The 18,307-nt window shown below is 38.0% G+C and overlaps 2 long non-coding RNA genes across 2 annotated transcripts in view; one reads left to right on the top strand and one right to left on the bottom strand.

Annotated features, from left to right (window-relative positions):
- LOC139356472 (uncharacterized) overlaps positions 1-18,307 on the top strand; it is a 274,354-nt gene that overhangs the window by 166,251 nt on the left and 89,796 nt on the right. The gene's annotated exons all lie outside the window — the stretch shown is intronic.
- The window catches only part of LOC105492948 (uncharacterized), a 39,095-nt gene continuing 36,192 nt past the window's right edge, over positions 15,405-18,307 (bottom strand). Inside the window, exon 8 of the long non-coding RNA XR_011610597.1 lies at positions 15,405-16,135. This is a non-coding gene — a long non-coding RNA (uncharacterized lncRNA). The remainder of the gene's footprint in view (positions 16,136-18,307) is intronic.

Genomic DNA, 18,307 nt, shown 5'->3' on the forward strand with positions numbered 1-18,307 from the left:
TGCTCAGAAAAAAAATACTATAAGACACCACACAGGAACAAAAAACTTCAAGATAAAAGAAATCCAGATAATAATAGAACATATCCTAAAGTCTGATAAATACTCTAGAAGTACAGAGAAGAGTTACAGCAGGGGAGATGAAGTGCAGACTATGGGAAATAAATGGAAATTTGATTAAAAAGATGTAAGGTTCCAAATGTGGTTGAGCAATATGAGCCAAAAGCCAACAGAAATGCATTTTCTGAGAATTTGGATGACAATGAGGACACCAGTACAGGTAGAGTGGACTTCATGATGCAAAGCCCACCACAGCCATTGGTATGTCACTTTACAGAGCAGACATGGCAGCAGGTAGTTGTCACTGAATAACACAGTCAATACTGTGGAGTGTGTTTTTCAGTCCTTAAACACCATCTCCTCAAGCCTGTCTACAAATTGTCACCTTGGTAGGGCTCTGAGCCCTATCAAGGGGTATGTGTGTGTGTGCGTGTATGTGTGTGTGTATATATATATATACACACACACAAGCAATGAAGCTCACACAATGGGAGGGATTCTAAGCAGAGGTCACTGTGCCTAGTCTCTGACCAGCACTTTGGGACATAAAGCTCATAATAAGTAAAGAGCTTCAAACCCACCATATGCTCAACTTAACTAACCCGTGTCAGTCAGTATCCTGCATGATGGAGTGACAGAGTGGAAATATAGAACTGCATAGAACTTTAGAGCCAGCAGAGACCTTAGAGGCCATTAAGTTCAACCCTTTCATTTTACCAATGAAGAAACAAAGGCCCCCAAAGAAGGTCCGTAATGTGCTTGAAGCCAACCAGATAGTGAATGACAGAACTGGAACGAATCACTTTACTTATCTCTCACTTCAGTGCTCCTTTCATTATATCACACTGTCATCTTTTATTTTTTTTTCAAAAAAACCTTTGTAAACATTCAAGACATGATCTTTTTCCCCTCTTTGAAACCACTATTGAGTGTCTTTGTCTACCTCTAACTTTAGGTACTTTTCCTATGATATTCACTTAATTATCACAGTTTTAGGCCTGTGGAGAGCACATATGGCCCTCATTAGATTTTTTATTTGGGACAAGTGATATAATCCTTTTACATGTGTAAATTTTGAAAGGTGTTGCCCCTTTCAAAACATTTCTGTGTACCTTTTGCCACTAGATTTCATAAGAATTCTATCCGTTAAGCTGGACAGCCGTTGCTGTATTCATTTGGTCATTGAAGGAAATGAGGCACAGAGACACATTGAGACAAAGGTGAAGTTGAAACTAAAAACTTATAATTCCTTAAACTAACAGAAGAACTAATGAGGTGTGAGCTGAGAGATTCTGGTTGTATGAAAATTTTCCCATTTTGTCAAGCTTTGTTATTGTACGAAAAAACTCTCCTCAAGTTTCAAAGACAAGGAGTTGTCTGAAAGCCACAGAATTCATAGCTGAATTCCCAGATCATGCTGCTCGACCTTATACTATGCCCAAGAAGGAAAGTTCCAAGGCTGATGGAAAAGGACAGGATCCGTCAGTGAGTTGATGTGACTGGGCTGAAAAAGATTCAAAGAGACACAATCTGTCTCTGGAGACAATTAGAAACCAGAGTAGGGGGCCATTTGCTACATCTCTCTCTTTGTTTCAAATGTGGCTGTTTAAATTTGAATTGAATGTGTTTGGGGATTTTCTACAAAGGGAGTCACTTGGAAGCCTGCCGTTTCTTGTTATCAGTCATGTTTTATTATTGAGAGGAGGAACACCCAGAGGAACTTCAGAGCCAGGCACAGGCAAAAAAAGAAAAAAAAGAAAAAAAAAAAAAGGAGGGATTGATGCATAACACGACCTCAGTCCTATGGCATCCAAACTCATAGATATTGTCCTCTGGGATAGTTAAAGATTCAGTACAAAAGAAGATGATTTCAAAGTATTTTAAGTGGTATTATCTTAAAGGTGAAATTAGAGTATCAATAAAGGTCATTAATCTACACAATCATTAAGCACTCACCATTGACACTGCATGAGTTAGATATTAGAAGAATCAGATCTTATGGTACCCCCTATAAGTATGCAAGTAAGTTGTACTGAGACATAATTATGTCAACTAGCAAGCAAATGTATTACTTAGGTCTATAAATGGATAAACAAGTGGTACAGATCAGTGTTGTGAAAATGTAGAGAAGATACTTAAGCCCTTCATTAAATTAGAAAGAAAAGTCAGTTTCAGCTTGTAAAGGAATGGGGAACCATAGAGCTAGGGGGAAGTAGCAGCCAACAAGAAGGAAAGTAGAGGATTATAGAAGAAGGAAAGACAATTTAAGTTGGTTAGGGTTATCACTGTTTCCTTATTGTCTTACTTACTGTCTTTCCAAAGCAAAATCTCTACATGGTCTCCATTTGCCTTTCTAGTACCTAAGTCAGCTCTGACTAGAATAGTTATTCGCTTAAACTCTCCATGCCTGACATTTCTCATCTTTTATAAAGGGCATAAAGTATACTTCTTGTATATATGCCAAGGTTGCTGGAAGCTTAGAATCAATGATATGTAGTGAAAATTCTTTGAAATGTACTAAGTACTATAAAATTGCGAGGCACTAATACTTATTTTCTCTGTATAACTCTGTAAGAGGTATCCAAGCTATCTGGTTAGGATTGGGATTTGTAGTTTTAATTCTACTAGACCACTGCAGTAAGAGACGGGTTTCATCATTTCTTTATCAGAGTAAGTGTTTTTTTTGCCAAGAAGAACACACATTGGGCAAGGTTTAGCCAAATCTAACGATAGGTGTTAACCCTTGGAATGTGATTTTAATAGCCAATAGGTATTTATAATTAATGTGCAATAACTCAATTTTGCACATCTCTTTAAATTTAATAGGCCCTGTTAAGGTAAGATCATTAAGCACCCAATTGAATGTTAAACACATATATTTGGAGTTTAACGACTGTGGAGCAGATGCGGGATGGATTAAGGGATTGTTAAAGGGTATTAAGAAAGTTGTTACTGTTGTGGGGGTATTTAATTAATGTTTTAAGCAATCTCTACTTTGAAATCTGCCCAAAATTCTAGGTAAAATCTGCTTGGGGAACAGGAGCATAACTGGCAGCGTTACTGGTTAAACCGAATCATGCTGAAGGAGAACACAACGAAACAGCCCTCTAATTAGTGTGAGAAATGACAACAACACAACAAAAACCACCAAGTGTCTCCAATGACAGGTGCAGCAAATAACAAGGCTGATGAAAGATTTTGCAATTAAAGATTCTGCTATGAAGATTAATGGAGTATTATCTTAAATTAATGTAAGGCGGGTGATCAGAGATGAGTTTCTGCCTTACATGCAGCCCTCCTTTTCTACTTCTCTTCCCTTAATTTGTTTCTAGGAGTCAAGTCCTCTTTACTATCCCCCTATATTCAAATGACTTTTGATTTTATAGTTTCTCTATTCTTCTTTTTCTGAATGTCCATGATCTACTTTTTGTTCTTTTGGTCTCTTTCTCTCTCTCTTTTTCTTGATAAAAATAAAATGGTTTCAACTTAGTGTCAGTGTTCTGACTCCTATATCCAACATCTCACTAGGTGTTTTTTTTTTTACTCTCCATCAGAGGAGTTGTTTAAATTACAGATTGCTGTTCTATTGCACAGTAGGGTGATGCTGGTTAACAGTAAGGTATAGAATATAACAAAATAGCTAGAAGAGAGGCTTTTGAACATTTTCACCACAAAGAAATGATAAATGCATGAGGTGTTGGATACACTAAACACCTGGACTTGTTCATCATTATACAACATATATATGTATTGAAACATGAAATTGTATCCCATAATATGTCCAATTACAATGTGTTAATAAAAATATATAAAATCACATTATGGAAAGATAAACACACACAAATTACAGATTAGTCTACTCAAAGCTGAAGGAATATGCAAATATTCTAATAATGAAGAGGGAGATTAAACAAGGAAGACACCTTGTTTAAATATTTAAAATTATTAGAATATTTATTTTTGTTGTCATGACCTCACCATTCATTCTTTCAATAAATATTGATTGAGTGTTGACTACGTACCAAGCATATTCTAGGCATCAGAGGTACAAGCACTAAATAGACAGGCACATTCTCTGTATTTAAAAGTTTACTTTCTAGTTGAAGGAACAGCAAATAAACACAAAGCAAGAGCATGGCAGATGGTGATTGATTCAATAGGAGAAAATGCAGCAGACAAGCAAGAAAGGGAATGCCAGGGGTAGGGGTTGTTATTTTGGGCGATCTCACTAATAGTGGCATTTAAACAGATACGTGAAAGAGGTGAAATGGGGAACAGTAAGGAGGCCTGTTTATCTGGAACTGAGTGAGAGAGGTAGGAGATAAAATCAGAGGGGTGGGCAAGGGCGTCAATTTGTATAGGTGCTTATTGGGAATCTAAGGATTTTGGCTTTTACTGTAGGTGATATGGAAAGCCACTAGAGAGTTTGACCATAGAAAAGACATAAGCAAATTAAGTTTTAAAATAAAATCATACTAGCTCCTATGAAGTGGGCCACTGTGGCCTGGAGAGGAAGGTGGAATAGATAATAAAAGAGAGAATGAATAGTGGTTTGACTTGGATGGTTGTAGTGTCAGGCATGAGAAGTAGTCGTTCTAGATGTACTCTAGAGATAGAGCCAACAGCATTTGATGACAAATTGGGTTACTTTAAGCTTTTGGGACTGAACAATTAGAAGACTGAAATTATCATTTACTGAGGATGAAAGTTTAGTGGGAAAAATCAAGAGTTTCTTGGAGGGCATATTAAGTGGAACTGCAAAATGGGTATTGCATATAGAACTCTGGATTTCAGAGGGAATTTCCAGAATGAAAATATAAATTTGGAAAGTATTTACATAGGATAATATTGGAAGCCATAAAACTGAATGAAATCGCCTTGGGAGTAAATAGAGAAGAAGGGGAGGTCTGAGAACTTAGACCTGTGGTATTCTAACATCTATGGGTTGAAGAGTGAGGAGAACACAGCAAAAAAGAGAGAGATAAAGCAGCCAGGTAGAGAGGAAAGACCAAGAAGAGTGTGAAGAAGTGTTTCAAGTGGAAGGAAGTGATCAGTTGTGTCAAATGCTGCTGATGGGACGAGAACTGAGAAATGTGTATTGGTTTAGCAACATCATTGGTGACCTTGTCAGGAGCTATTTCTGTGAAGTCCTGGGTTAAAAGACTGATTGGCATGCATTAAATCAAGACTAGAAAAGAAGAACTGGGGCTAGTGAGAATATAAATCTCTTTGGAGGGATGTTGCTGTAAAAATAAAGTGAGTAAATGGAGTTGTAGCCAGAAAGGGATGTGAGATCAAGAGAAAAATATCTTTTTATTTATTTATTTTTAATCTGCCCACAATCTCCTAGAAAAATATCTTTTCAAATGTAAGAGGCATTATAACATATTCGTATGCTATTAGGAATGATCCAGAATACAGGAAAACGTTATGATGCAGAACTAAGGAGGGGCATTGCTAGAGTATAGTCCTTAAGTAGGCAAGGGAGGAAGGGACCTGCTGTACAAATCATGAGATTGAGTTCAGATGTGACCATAATCAATTCATTCATGTAACAGGAGGAAAGACAGCATATATGGGCATAAGAGGGTAGGCTGGTAAATGTAATGGTGGAAGGCTGTGCATGCTTTCTTCTAGTTGCTTTTCCTTTATATGTGGATACTTAAATAGGAAGAAAGGCTATCAGCTAAGAATAAGAATAAAGAACAAGGTGTTGGAGGTTTGAAAGCAAAGTAGAAGTAAAAAAAACAGTTATGAGCAGAGGGAAACAGTAGGATTGCAGAGTGACTCTAATGGGCCATTTAAAGTCACTGCCACAAATTTATTTTTATTTCCATGGGTTTTTGGGGGAACAGGTGGTGTTTGGCTACAAGTTCTTTAGTGATGATTTCTGAGATTCTGGTGCACCCATCACCCAAACAGTGTTCACTGTACTTAATGTGTACTCCTTTATCCTGCACCTCTCTCCCACCCTCCCCCAAAGTTCAATGTATCATTCTTATGCCTCTGAGTCCTCATAGCTTAGCTCCCACTTATGAGTGAGAACATACAATGCTTGGTATTCCATCCCTGAGTTACTTCACTTACAATAACAGTCTCCAATTCCATCTAGGTTGCTGCAAATGCCATTATTTCATTCCTTTTTTTTTTTTTTTTTTTTTTTGCCTGAGTAGTATTCCATTGTATTTATCTACTCATTGATTGATGAACATTTGGGTTGGTTCCTTATTTTTGCAACTGCAAATTGTGCTGCTATAAACACGTGTGTGCAAGTGTCTTTTTTTGTATAATGACTTCTTTTCCTCTAGGTAGATACCCAGGAGTGGGATTACTGGATCAAATGGTAGACCTACTTTTAGTTCTTTAAGGCATCTCCACGCTATTTTCCATAGTGGTTGTACTGGTTTACATTCCCAGCAACAGTGTAAAAGTGTTCCCTTTTCACCACATCCATGCCAATATCTGTTTTCTTTTCTTTTTTTTTTTTTTAATGTTTTGATTGTGGCCATTTTTGCAGCAGTTAGGTGGTATTGCATTGTGGTTTTGATTTGCATTTCCCTGAAAATTAGTGATGTTGAGCATTTTTTTCATATGTTTGTTGGCCACCTGTATATCTTCTTTTGAGAATTGCCTATTCATGTCCTTAGCCCACTTTTTGATGGGATTGTTTGTTTTTTTATTGCTGATTTGTTTGAGTTCCTTGTAGATTCTGGATATTAGTCCTTTGTTGAATGTATAGATTGCAAAGATTTTCTCCCATTCTGTGTGTTGTCTGTTTATTGTGCTGATTATTTCTTTTGCTATGAAGAACCTTTTTAGTTTTATTAAGTCCCATCTATTTATCTTTGTTTTTGTTGTGTTTGCTTTTGGGTTCTTGGTCATGAAGTCTTTGCCCAAGCTGATGTTTAGAAGGGTTTTTCCAGTGTTATCTTCTAAATTTGTATGGTTTCAGGTCTTTGATTTAAGTCTTTGATCCATCTTGAGTTGATTTTTGCATGAGATGAGAAATGAGAATCCAGTTTCATTCTACTATATGTGACCTGTCCATTATCCTAGCACCATTCGTTGAATGGGGTGTCCTTATGCCACTTTATGTTATTGTTTGCTTTGCTGAAGATCAGTTGACTGTAAGTATTTGGCTTTATTCCTAAGTTCTCTATTCTCGTCCTTGGTCTATATGTCTGTTTTTATACCAGGACCATGGTGTTTTGGTGACCATGACCTAATAGTATAGTTTGAAATTGGGTAATGTAATGCCTCTAGATTTGTTCTTTTTGTTTAGTTATTGCTTTGGTGATGTGGGCTCTTTTTTGGTTCCATATAAATTTTAGGATTGCTTTTTCTAAAGTTCTGTGAAGAATGATGGTGGTATTTTGAAGGGAATAGTATTGAATTTATAGATTGCTTTTGGCAGTATGGTCATTTTTCACAGTATTGATTGTGCCCATCTATGAGCATGAGATATATTTCCATTTGTTTTTGTCATCTATTATTTCTTTCATGAGTGGTTTGTAGTTTTCCTTGTAGAGATCTTTCATCCCCTTGGTTAAGTGTATTCCTAAGTATTTTATTTTGTTTGCAGCTATTGTAAAAGGGGTTGAGTTCTCGATTTGATTCTCAGCTTGATCACTGTTGGTATATAGCAGGGCTACTGATTTGTGTACAGTAATATTGTATCCTGGAACTTTGTTGAACTCATTTATCAGTTCGAGGAGATTTTTGGAGGAGTCTTTATGGTTTTCTAGGTATAGAATGAAATCATCAGAAAGCAGCAACAGTTACTTCCTCTTTACTGATTTGGAGGCCCCTTATTTATTTCTCTTGTCTGATTGCTCTGGCTAGGACTTCCAGTACTATGTTGACGAGAAGCATCCTTGTCTTGTTCCAGTTCTCAGGGGGAATGCTTTCAACTTTTTCCTGTTCAGTATAATGTTGACTGAGGGTTTGTCATAGATTTTTTTTTTTTTACCTTAAGGTATGTCCCTTCTATGGCAATTTTGTTGAAGATGTTAATCATAAGAGGATGCTGGATTTTGTCAAATGATTTTTCTGCAACTATTGAGATGATCATGTGACTTTTGTTTCACATTTTGTTTATGGTCGGGTGTAGTGGCTCGCACCTATAATCCCAACACTTTGGGAGGCTGAGGTGGGCAGATCACAAGATCAGGAGTTCAAGACCAGCCTGGCAAATATGGTTAAACACCATCTCTACTAAAAATACAAAAATTATCTGGCTATGGTGGTGGGCACCTGTAGTGCTGCTTGGGAAGCTGAGGCAGGAGAATCGCTTGAACCTGGGAGGTGGAGGTTGAAGTGAGCTGAGATTGTGCCATTGTACTCCAGCCTGGGCAATAAAGCGAGACTCCGTCTCAAAAAAAAATTGTTTATGTCATGCATGACATTTATTGACTTGCATATGTTAAACCATCCTTGCCTCCCTGGTATGAAAACTACTTGATCATGGTGGATTATCTTTTTGATATGCTCTTGGATTTGGTTAGCTAGTAGTTTGCTGAGAATTTTTGCATCTATGTTCATCAGGAATATTGGTCTGTAGTTTTCTTTTTTTGTTATGTCCTTTCCTGGTTTTGGTATTAGGGTGATACTGGCTTCGTAGAATGATTTAGGGAGGATTCCCTCTTCTTCTATCTTTTGGAATAGTGTCAATAGAATTGGTAACAATTGTTCTTTGAATGTCTGAATTCAGCTGTGACTCCTTCTGGTCCTGGACTTTTTTTTTATTGATAACTTTTAAATTATCATTTCAATCTCACTGCTTGTTATTGATTTGTTCAGAGTTTCTATTTCTTGCTGGTTTAATCTAGGAGGCTGTATAGTTCCAGGAATGTATTCATCTCCTCTAGGTTTTCTAGTTTATGCACATAAAGGTGTTCATAGTAGTCTTGCATGATCTTTTGTATTTCTGTGGTATCGGTTGTAATATCTCCTGTTTCATTTCTAATTGAGCTTATTTGGATCTTCTCTCTTCTTGGTTAATCTTGCTAATGGTCTATCAATTTTATTTATCTTTCCAAAGAACCAGGTTCAAGTTTCATTTATCTTTTGTATTTTTGTTTGTTTCAATTTCATTTAGTTCTACTCTGATCTTGGTTATATCTTTTCCTCTGCTGGGTTTGGGTTTGGTTTGTTGTTGTTTCTCTAGATCTTTGATGTGGGACCTTAGATTGTTTATTTGTGCTCTTTCAGACTTTTTGACATATGCATTTAATACTATGAACTTTCCTCTTAGCATCGCGTTTGCTATGTACAAGATATTTTGATATGCTGTATCACCACTATTATTCAGTTTAAAGAATTTTAAAATTTCCCTCTTCATTTTATCATTGGCTCAATGATCATTCAGCAGCAGGTTATTTAATTTCCATGTATTCACACTGTTTTGAGGGTTCCCTTTGGAGTTGATTTCCAATTTTATTTCACTGTGGTTTGAGAGAGTACTTGATATAATTTCAATTTTCTTAAATTTTTGAGACTTGTTTTGTGGCCTATTATATGGTCTATCTTGGAGAAAGTTCCATGAACTGATGAATAGAGTGTGTATTCTGCAGTTGTTTTGTAGAATGTTAGGTAAATATCTGTTAAACTCATTTGTTCTAGGGTATAGTTTAAGTCAATTGTTTCTTTGTTGACTTTCTGTCTTGATGACCGTCTAGTGCTGTCAGTGGAGTATTGAAATCCCCCACTATTATTGTGCTACTCTCTGTCTCAATTCTTAGGTCCAGCAGTAATTGTTTTATAAATTTGGGAGCTCCAGTGTTAAGTGCACATATATTTAGAATTGTGATATTTTCCTGTTGGAATAGTTCTTTTATCATTGTATAATGGCCCTCTTTGTCTTTTTATTATTATTATTATTATACTTTAAGTTCTAGGGTACATGGGCACAATGTACAGGTTTGTTACATATGTATACATGTGCCATGTTGGTGTGCTACACCCATTAACTCGTCATTTATATTAGGTATATCTCCTAATGCTATCCCTCTCCCCACCTCCACCCCACAACAGGCCCCAGTGTGTGATGTTCCCCTTCCTGTGTCCAAGAGTTCTCATTGTTCAATTCCCACCTATGAGTGAGAACATGTGGTGCTTGGTTTTCTGTCCTTGCAATAGTTTGCTGAGAATGATGGTTTCCAGCTTCATCCATGTCCCTACAAAAGACATGAACTCATCCTTTTTTATGGCTGTGTAGTATTTCATGGGGTATATGTGTCACATTTTCTTAATCCAGTCTATCATTGATGGGCATTTGTGTTGGTTCCAAGTCTTTGCTATTGTAAATAGTGCCGCAATAAACATACGTGTGCATGTGTCTTTACAGCAGCATTATTTATAATCCTTTGGTATATACCCAGTAATGGGATGGCTGGGTCAAATGATATTTCTAGTTCTAGATCCTTGAGGAATCGCCACACTGTCTTCCACAATGGTTGAACTAGTTTACAGTCCCACCAACAATGTAAAAGTGTTCCTATTTCTCCACATGCTCTCCAGCACCTGTTGTTTCCTGACTTTTTAATGATCACCATTCTAACTGGTGTGAGATGGTATCTCATTGTGGTTTTAATTTGCATTTCTCTGATGGCCAGTGATGATGAGCATTTTTTCATGTGTCTGTTGGCTGCATAAATGTCTTCTTTTGAGAAGTGTCTGTTCATATCCTTTGCCCACTTTTTGATGGGGTTGTTTGATTTTTTCTTGTAAATTTGTTTAAGTTCTTTGTAGATTTTGTATATTAGCCCTCTTTGTCTTTTTTAACTGCTGTTGCTTTAAGGTTTGTTTTGTCTGATATAAGAATAGCTACTCCTGCTTGCTTTTGATGTCCATTTTCATGGAATATCCTTCTCAACCCCTTTACCTTAAGTTTATGTCAGTCTTTATGTGTCAGGTGAGTCTCTTGAAGACAGCAGATACCTGGTTGGTAAATTCTTATCCATTCTATCGTTCTGTATCCTTTAAGTGGAGCACTTAGGCCATTTACATTCAATGTTAGTATTGAGATGTGAGGTACTATTATATTCATCCTGCTATTTGCTGCCTGAATACCTTGTTTCTTTCTTTTCATTGTGTTATTGTTTTATAGGTCCTGTGAGATTTATATCTTAAGGAGATTCTATTTTTTTTGGAGGATTTGTTTCAAGATTTAGAGCTCTTTTTAGCAGTTCTTGTAGTGCTGGCTTGGTAGTGGCAAATTCTCTCAGCATTTGCTTGTCTGAAAAAGACAGTATCTTTCCTTCATTTATGAAGCTTAGTTTCGCTGGATACAAAATTCTTGGCTGACAATTGTTTTATTTAAGGAGGCTAAATCTAGGATCCCAATTTCTTCTAGCTTGTAGAGTTTCTGCTGAGAAATCTGCTGTTAATTTGATTTGTTTTCCTTTACAGGTTACCCTATGCTTTTGCCTCACTGCTCTTAAGATTCTTTCCTTTTTCTTGACTTTAGATAATCTGATAACTATGTGCCTAGGCAATGATCTTTTTGTGATGAATTTTCCAGATGTTCTTTGAGCTTCTTGTATTTGGACAGCTGGATCTCTAGTAAGGCTGCAGATATTTTCTTCAATTATTCCCTCAAATATATTTTTCAGACTTTTAGATTTCTCTTCTTCCTCAGGAACAACAATAATTTTTAGACTTGGTCATTTAACATAATCCTAAACTTCTTAGTGGCTGTGTTCATGTTTTTTTAATCTTTTTTCTTTGTCTTTGTTGGATTGGATTAATTCTAAAGCCTTGTCTTCAAGCTCTGAAGTTCTTTCTTCTACCTGTGCAATTCTATTGCTGAGACTTTCCAGTGCATTTTGCAGTTCTCTGTGTCCTTCATTTCCAGAAGTTGTGATTGTTTTTTATTTATGCTATCTATTTCACTGGAAATTTTTCCACTCATATCCTGTATTATTTTGTTTTGATTTCATTAAGTTGAACTTCGTCTTTCTCTGCTTCCTCCTTGATTGGCTTAATAGTTGACCTTCTGAATTCTTTTTTCTGGCAGTTCAGAGCTTTCATCTTGGTTTGGATCCATTGCTGGTGAGCTAGTGTGATCTTTTGGGAGTGTTAAAAAACCATTTTTTGTCATATTGCCAGACATTTTTTTTTTTTCTCTCATTTGGGTAGACTATGTCAGAGGGAAGATCTTGAACTCAAGGGCTGCTGTTCAGATTCTTTTGTCCCACAGGTGCTCCCTTGATGTGGTGCTCTCCCCTTTCCCCTAGGGATGGGGCTTCCTGAGAGCTGAACAGCAGTGATTGTGATTTATCTTCTGGATCTAGCCACCCAGTGGAGCTACCAGGCTCTGGGCTGGTACTGGGGAGTGTCTGCAAAGAGTCCCATGATGTGATCTCTCTTCATTTCTCTCAACCGTGGATATCAGCATCTGCTCTGGTGGAGGTATCAGGGGAACAAAGTTGACTCTGTGAGGGTCCTTCGCTGTATTTTTGTTAAGTGCACTGATTTTATGTTGGTTAGCCTCCAACCAGGAGGTGACACTTCCAAGAGCATATCAGCTGTGGTAGTATAGGGAGGATTGGGTGGTGGGCAGGACCATAGAGCTCCTAAGAGATTATATCCTTTGTCTTCAGCTACCAGGGCTGGTAGAGAAAGACCATCAGGTAGGGGCAGGGTTAGGTGTGTCTGAGCTTAGACTCCTTGGGCAGGTCTTGCTGCAGCTGCTGTGAGGGATGGGGTATGGTTCCCAGGCCAATGGAGTTATGTTCCTAGGGGAATTATGGCTGCCTCTGCTGCATTATACAGGTCACCAGGGAAGTGGGTGAAAGCTGGCAGCCATAGGCCTCACACAGCTCCCATGAAGCCCACAGCTTGAAAGCCTGGTCTCACTCCCACCATGCCCCACCAACAGCACCGAGTTTGTTTCCAGGCAGCCAGTGGGCAGGGCTCAGAACTTGTCTCAGGCTACAAGCCTCCCAGCTGAGAAAGCAAGCTGACTCACAGTTCCTCAGCTGCCCCATAGAGCCTACAGAAGCAATCCACCTCCTTCAAAGGGTCTGTGGATTCTCTCAGATTTCCTGGTATATGTCTGTGGTAGTTCTTGGAGCAAAAGTTCCAGTGTGGGTTTCCACATGCTGCTCTGTCTGTCTGAGTGGGAGCTGCAAGTTAGTCCTCTCTCCTATCTGCCATTTTTCCTCTACCTCCCATCACAAATTTTAAATTGAGACCAAAGTGCATTTTTCTGAGTATTTTTTCTGGATAAGTGTGGGTGCAGAGTAGATAGAGAGTTGCATTTAGCTAGGTTCAGAATTTTTGCAGAATGAGCATAATAAAAAGGAGAGAGATAATGGAGATGAGGGTATATGCAATGAAATGATTAAAAAATAATGGGTAATAGAATTTAAGCTGGGTATGGTAGGGTGACAAGATAATATAAAGGGAGTAAAGGAAGAGGGGAATACTGTCCATTTAATGAACTGTTCTGGTCATTAAGTCTATTTTTTCCCTCTTTAGTTGCTGTTATAGCCCTTTTAGTGCCCAGATACCACAATGGCAACATTGACTCCTACTGAACAATTGTGATCAGGGCCATTGGAATGTCCTCAAAAAGAAGTGTGAGCCACCCAGGACCCAGCAGTCATGGTAATGAAATAGATAGTGCCTTGAAGTCAAATGCCATTGCAATTTGGTTGGCACCCAAACCTGCTTGTGTCCAGGGTTGCACCTAACCCTACTTGTTTCCAATTTGGTGTGATTTGGAGGGAAAGAGCGGGAAAGAGAAAGAAAAATATCTATCTATACATGCACACACATGTATATGTATATATTCATTCTTTATGAGAGAACAATCACTACAAACTATGTATTGAGAGTAATTCTGTGACTAGGCATACGTAACTTATGTTTCACCTCTATGAGTGTGAGGGTGTATATCATTGTGAACTTGAGTGTATCAAATGTCTAACTATTCTCATAGGGCGGGACAATTTTGTGATTTATGCTTTCTTTCTGCCTTTTCCAAGATACACACAGCTGGCCACCAGAAGAGAGGTCAAAGTCCCTGTGTGCCCTTTAGCCTGAGTCAAACTGTCTCCACCAAGCTGTCATATTCATTCATCTTCAGACCTTCCCATACTGTACTGCATTCACCCCCATCTACATTGCTAAAATGGCAGTATAGCATGGCCGTAGAGTCCCATTACTTTACCAGCAACACAGGGAACATTTTTTTTCTTGATCAAATGAGATTCAGTTACATGTCAGGGAAAACCAGCATCAGCAGCTTGTGTCATTTAATAAAACCTAAAGTTACAAGTGTCCTGAATAGTTCCCTTAGAAGCTATTTTAAGTGGACAGCCCTTCCCCAGAAAGCCCCGTGAGTGCAGAATAACAGAAGTTAATTTTAGCAAGCACTTTTTAACCTACATTTGGGGACAAAAATGCCAGGAAACCTATTATATAATTGAAGTAAAAAGAAACCCTTCGGGTGTGACAAAAAGTTGTCTGTCTCAAGTTACTGCAAATGGAAAAATGATATACCGAGGAGCTTGGTATTTGAGAAGTCCAATAGTGAGAAACTTTATTTGCTGAGAAGGCAAATGAGGGCACCTGGATGTTAAAGAACACTTGACATTTTGGGCTGCAAGGCTGCTGGAATATTCCCATGGGGCATTCATGTTCCCAAGTGGAATTGAGCCTCCCATTGGAAATAATAATTCCATACCAAAAAAAAAGATCAGAAACCATATTTGTTCATCTGGCAGAACTCCTAAGAATCCCAGATGTGATTTAAACCTAAGCTCTTTACAAACTAGAGGTGCCAGAATAAGATAGTCAAAGTATTACTGTACCTTCCTTACCTCTTTCAGTATTCAGGACTATTCAAGCTGATTATCTTCCTAGATATCTGACCTGCCACTCTCCTGCACTTCTTCTCTATGTGACCTATCCATTGTTCCTGGCCCCTGCCTCTTCCCAGCTTCAAGGGGCTTCTTCAGCAGACTGCAGAGTGCCACCAGTTTGTCCACTCACTAGTTGGATAGCCTTAGCTAGGTCATAGGATCTCTCTAAAACTGTTTCTCACCTGCAAAGTGAATGAGTTTGAAAATATCTTCTTCCCTTTGTTGTTGAATAAAGTAAATGAGAAAAAGGTAAAGACTTTAAAAAAAATTATAACAATTTAAAAATATAAATTAATCTTCTTGAATATGATCTTCTGACTTCCTTGAAAATAAAACTGGCAACCAGGTTTTGAACTTGGTCTACTTTCTGCTTGAATTTAGTAACCAGTTTCTTTCCTGATGGAAGGAAATTTCCCTGGCAGATGTTGGTTCTCTTACCCCCCTCTCTAGAGCTTTATTAGGCACAGCTTCCATTCCTCTGCTGTCTTAGCTTCCATGATTAGTTCACCTACAGTTCCCTGAAATGTTCTGTAAAGGGCAATAACCTTGTGTGTCCTTCTAAAGATTGCACAGTACCAGCAACCACTGTTATGTAGAAAAGGCACGATAAAAGGTGATACAGATGTTCAGCAGTTTATCTTATGATCTTTTTTCATGTTATTTCATTGGTGATCCACCACAACTTTTGATAGCAGAAAAATGATTCCAGGTCTTTAGATTGAAAAACCCCAAGACTTGTAGAAGTTAAAGGTGTTGTTTATGGACTTTCTTCTCATTACATTGTTGCTTATGTCAGAAAATCCAGGGTTTAGCCACCAGGTTTTATCAGGTCTCAGATGGCACAAACAAGCTGGGTCATTGAAGACAGATTAATAGATTATTTACAAAGCAGTGGGCAGGGCTCAGGAAATCAACATGGGATGGTATAGTACCTCTGGACTACTAACAGAGGATTTACTACTACTTCAGACATGAAGGGCAAAAGAAAAAGCTATTACAGGAATCTAGAAAGAGGGTTATATGGAAAGATGTCAACTCAACATAATCCAGCAGGGAAATTAACTCCAGGGATTTAATTCTCCAGTTTCATTCTATGTTATCCTGCCTCTCTCCTTGATTTCTTCCTATCATCTTCATTGGTGGAATGCAATTGGAAGCCAGAAGCCAAATAATACACAGAACAGAGTAGAGATAAATACAGAGTGGATCTGTAGGGACGAATAAGATATAAATAGGAAAAACCTGATTATATTCACTATGGAACCCAGATTCATTCTCTCTCTCTCCCCTCCTCCTCCTCCTCTCCCTCCCCCTCCCCCTCTTTCTCCTCCCACCCCTCCTCTGTTCCACCCCCCTCCTCCTCCTCTTCTTCTACTTCTCCTCCTCTTTTCCTCCTCCTCCTCTTCTTCTCCTCCTCTTCTCCTTCTTTTCCTTCCTTCTTTCTCCTTCTCCTTCCTCTTCCTCTTCCTTTTCCGCTGTTGCTCCTCCTCCTCCTCCTCCTCCTCCTCCTCCTCCTCCTCCTCCTCCTCCTCCTCCTCCTCCTTCTTCTTCTTCTTCTTCTTCTTCTTCTTCTTCTTCTTCTTCTTCTTCTTCTTCTTCTTCTTCTTCTTCTTCTTCTTCTTCTCCTCCTCCTCCTCCTCCTCCTCCTCCTCCTCCTCCTCCTCCTCCTCCTCCTCCTTCTTCTTCTTCTTCTTCTTCTTCTTCTTCTTCTTCTTCTTCTTCTCCTCCTCCTCCTCCTCCTCCTCCTCCTCCTTCCCCTTCTTCTCCTTCTCCTTCTTCTCCTTATTTTCATCTTCTCATTCTGCTTCTTACTCTCTTTCTCTGTTCCAGTTTTTTATTCTAGAATAGTTTTATATTTATAAAAAAATTCAAAAAGAGTACAGAGAATTTCCATATACCATATATCCAGGTTCCCCAATATTATTAGCATTTTACTTCAGTATGCTTCATTTGTAATAACTAATGAGCCAGTAATGGAACATTATTATTAACTAAAGTTCATACTTTATTTAAAGTGTCTTAGTTTTATCTAATGTCATTTTTCTGATCCACTGTCCCATCCAGGATATAACATTACATTTAGTAATGTCTCCTTAGGCTCCTCTTGACCGTAATCATTTCTCAAACTTTGCTTATTTTTGATAGCCTTGACAGTTTAGAGGAGTACTGATCAGGTATATTGTAGAATAGTCTTTCATTGGCATTTGTCTGATATTTCTCTGATGATTAGATTCTCTCATGATTATGAGTTTTTGAGAAGAGAATCACAGCAATAAAGTGCCATTCATCACATGATATCGAGGGTACATAATATCAATAGGACGTATCACTGTTTGTCTTTGTTATTTATGGTTATCACTGGTGATGTTGATCACCTAAATAAAACAGCTTGTGAGGTTTCTCCACTGTGGTGTGACTCTTGTTTTTCTCTTTCCATACTGTACCCCTTGTAAGGAAATCACTATGTGCAGCACAAACCTAGGAAACCGAGAGTTATGATTCACCTGTTTAAAGGTGGAGTAGCTATAGAAATTATTTGGAATTCTTTCTCATGGGAAATTTGTCTACTTTCTGTTATTTGTTTATTTGTCCAATAATTTCTTTATATTCAATAAAAGCCCTCATTTCTTTCATCAGAGGATAGTATTAGAAACCAGGATCTGGGCTCCAGGTGTACTTGTTGATACTGTGGTGTTGTTTCTGGGCTATTTTAGCAGTCAACAAAATATCAATGTGCACACTAACCAATGTATATACACATACTATAAATATTTCTATAAGTAGCTGTCTATACCTACATTAAGCTAAGCCTGAATTCATGCTGATTCCTCCAACTTTAATTTGTTATCACATGGATCATTCTAGCCTTCTCCTATTGCTTACTCTAACCCTCCAGTCTAACAATGAGAAATCTGTTAGTCACCATCCACCATCTATTTACTTAATTGTTTAATTCTAGTACACATGTATAGTGGTTTCAGAATTTTATTCTTTACCTCTATGGGGAGCTTATCAACTACAGTACAGTGCTTTTGTAAAATTCCTTTCCTTTAGTCTTATAGAAGCCTCATTTTCAAAATTACCGAGGTCAGCACCTTTTTCTTCCACTCTGTTTGGTGAGGTTGTTTCATACATTTGCAATACAGTCAAATTGCCATATTCAGCATTCCATTTTGGGATCCCATAACTTTTTAAGAAAATTATTGCATACCTTAAAGTTCACTATTCGTGCTATGAAATTTTACGAGTTTTGACAAATGCCTAGTGTCATGTATCTATTACTGCAGCATCATACAGAGCAGTTTCACTGTCTTAACTATCCCCTGTGCTTCACATATTCAACCTCTCTATCTTCAACTCTTTGAAAATACTGATCCATT

This window comes from Macaca nemestrina, chromosome 1 (genome assembly GCF_043159975.1).
Source record: "Macaca nemestrina isolate mMacNem1 chromosome 1, mMacNem.hap1, whole genome shotgun sequence".
NCBI classification, from domain to species: domain Eukaryota; kingdom Metazoa; phylum Chordata; class Mammalia; order Primates; family Cercopithecidae; genus Macaca; species Macaca nemestrina.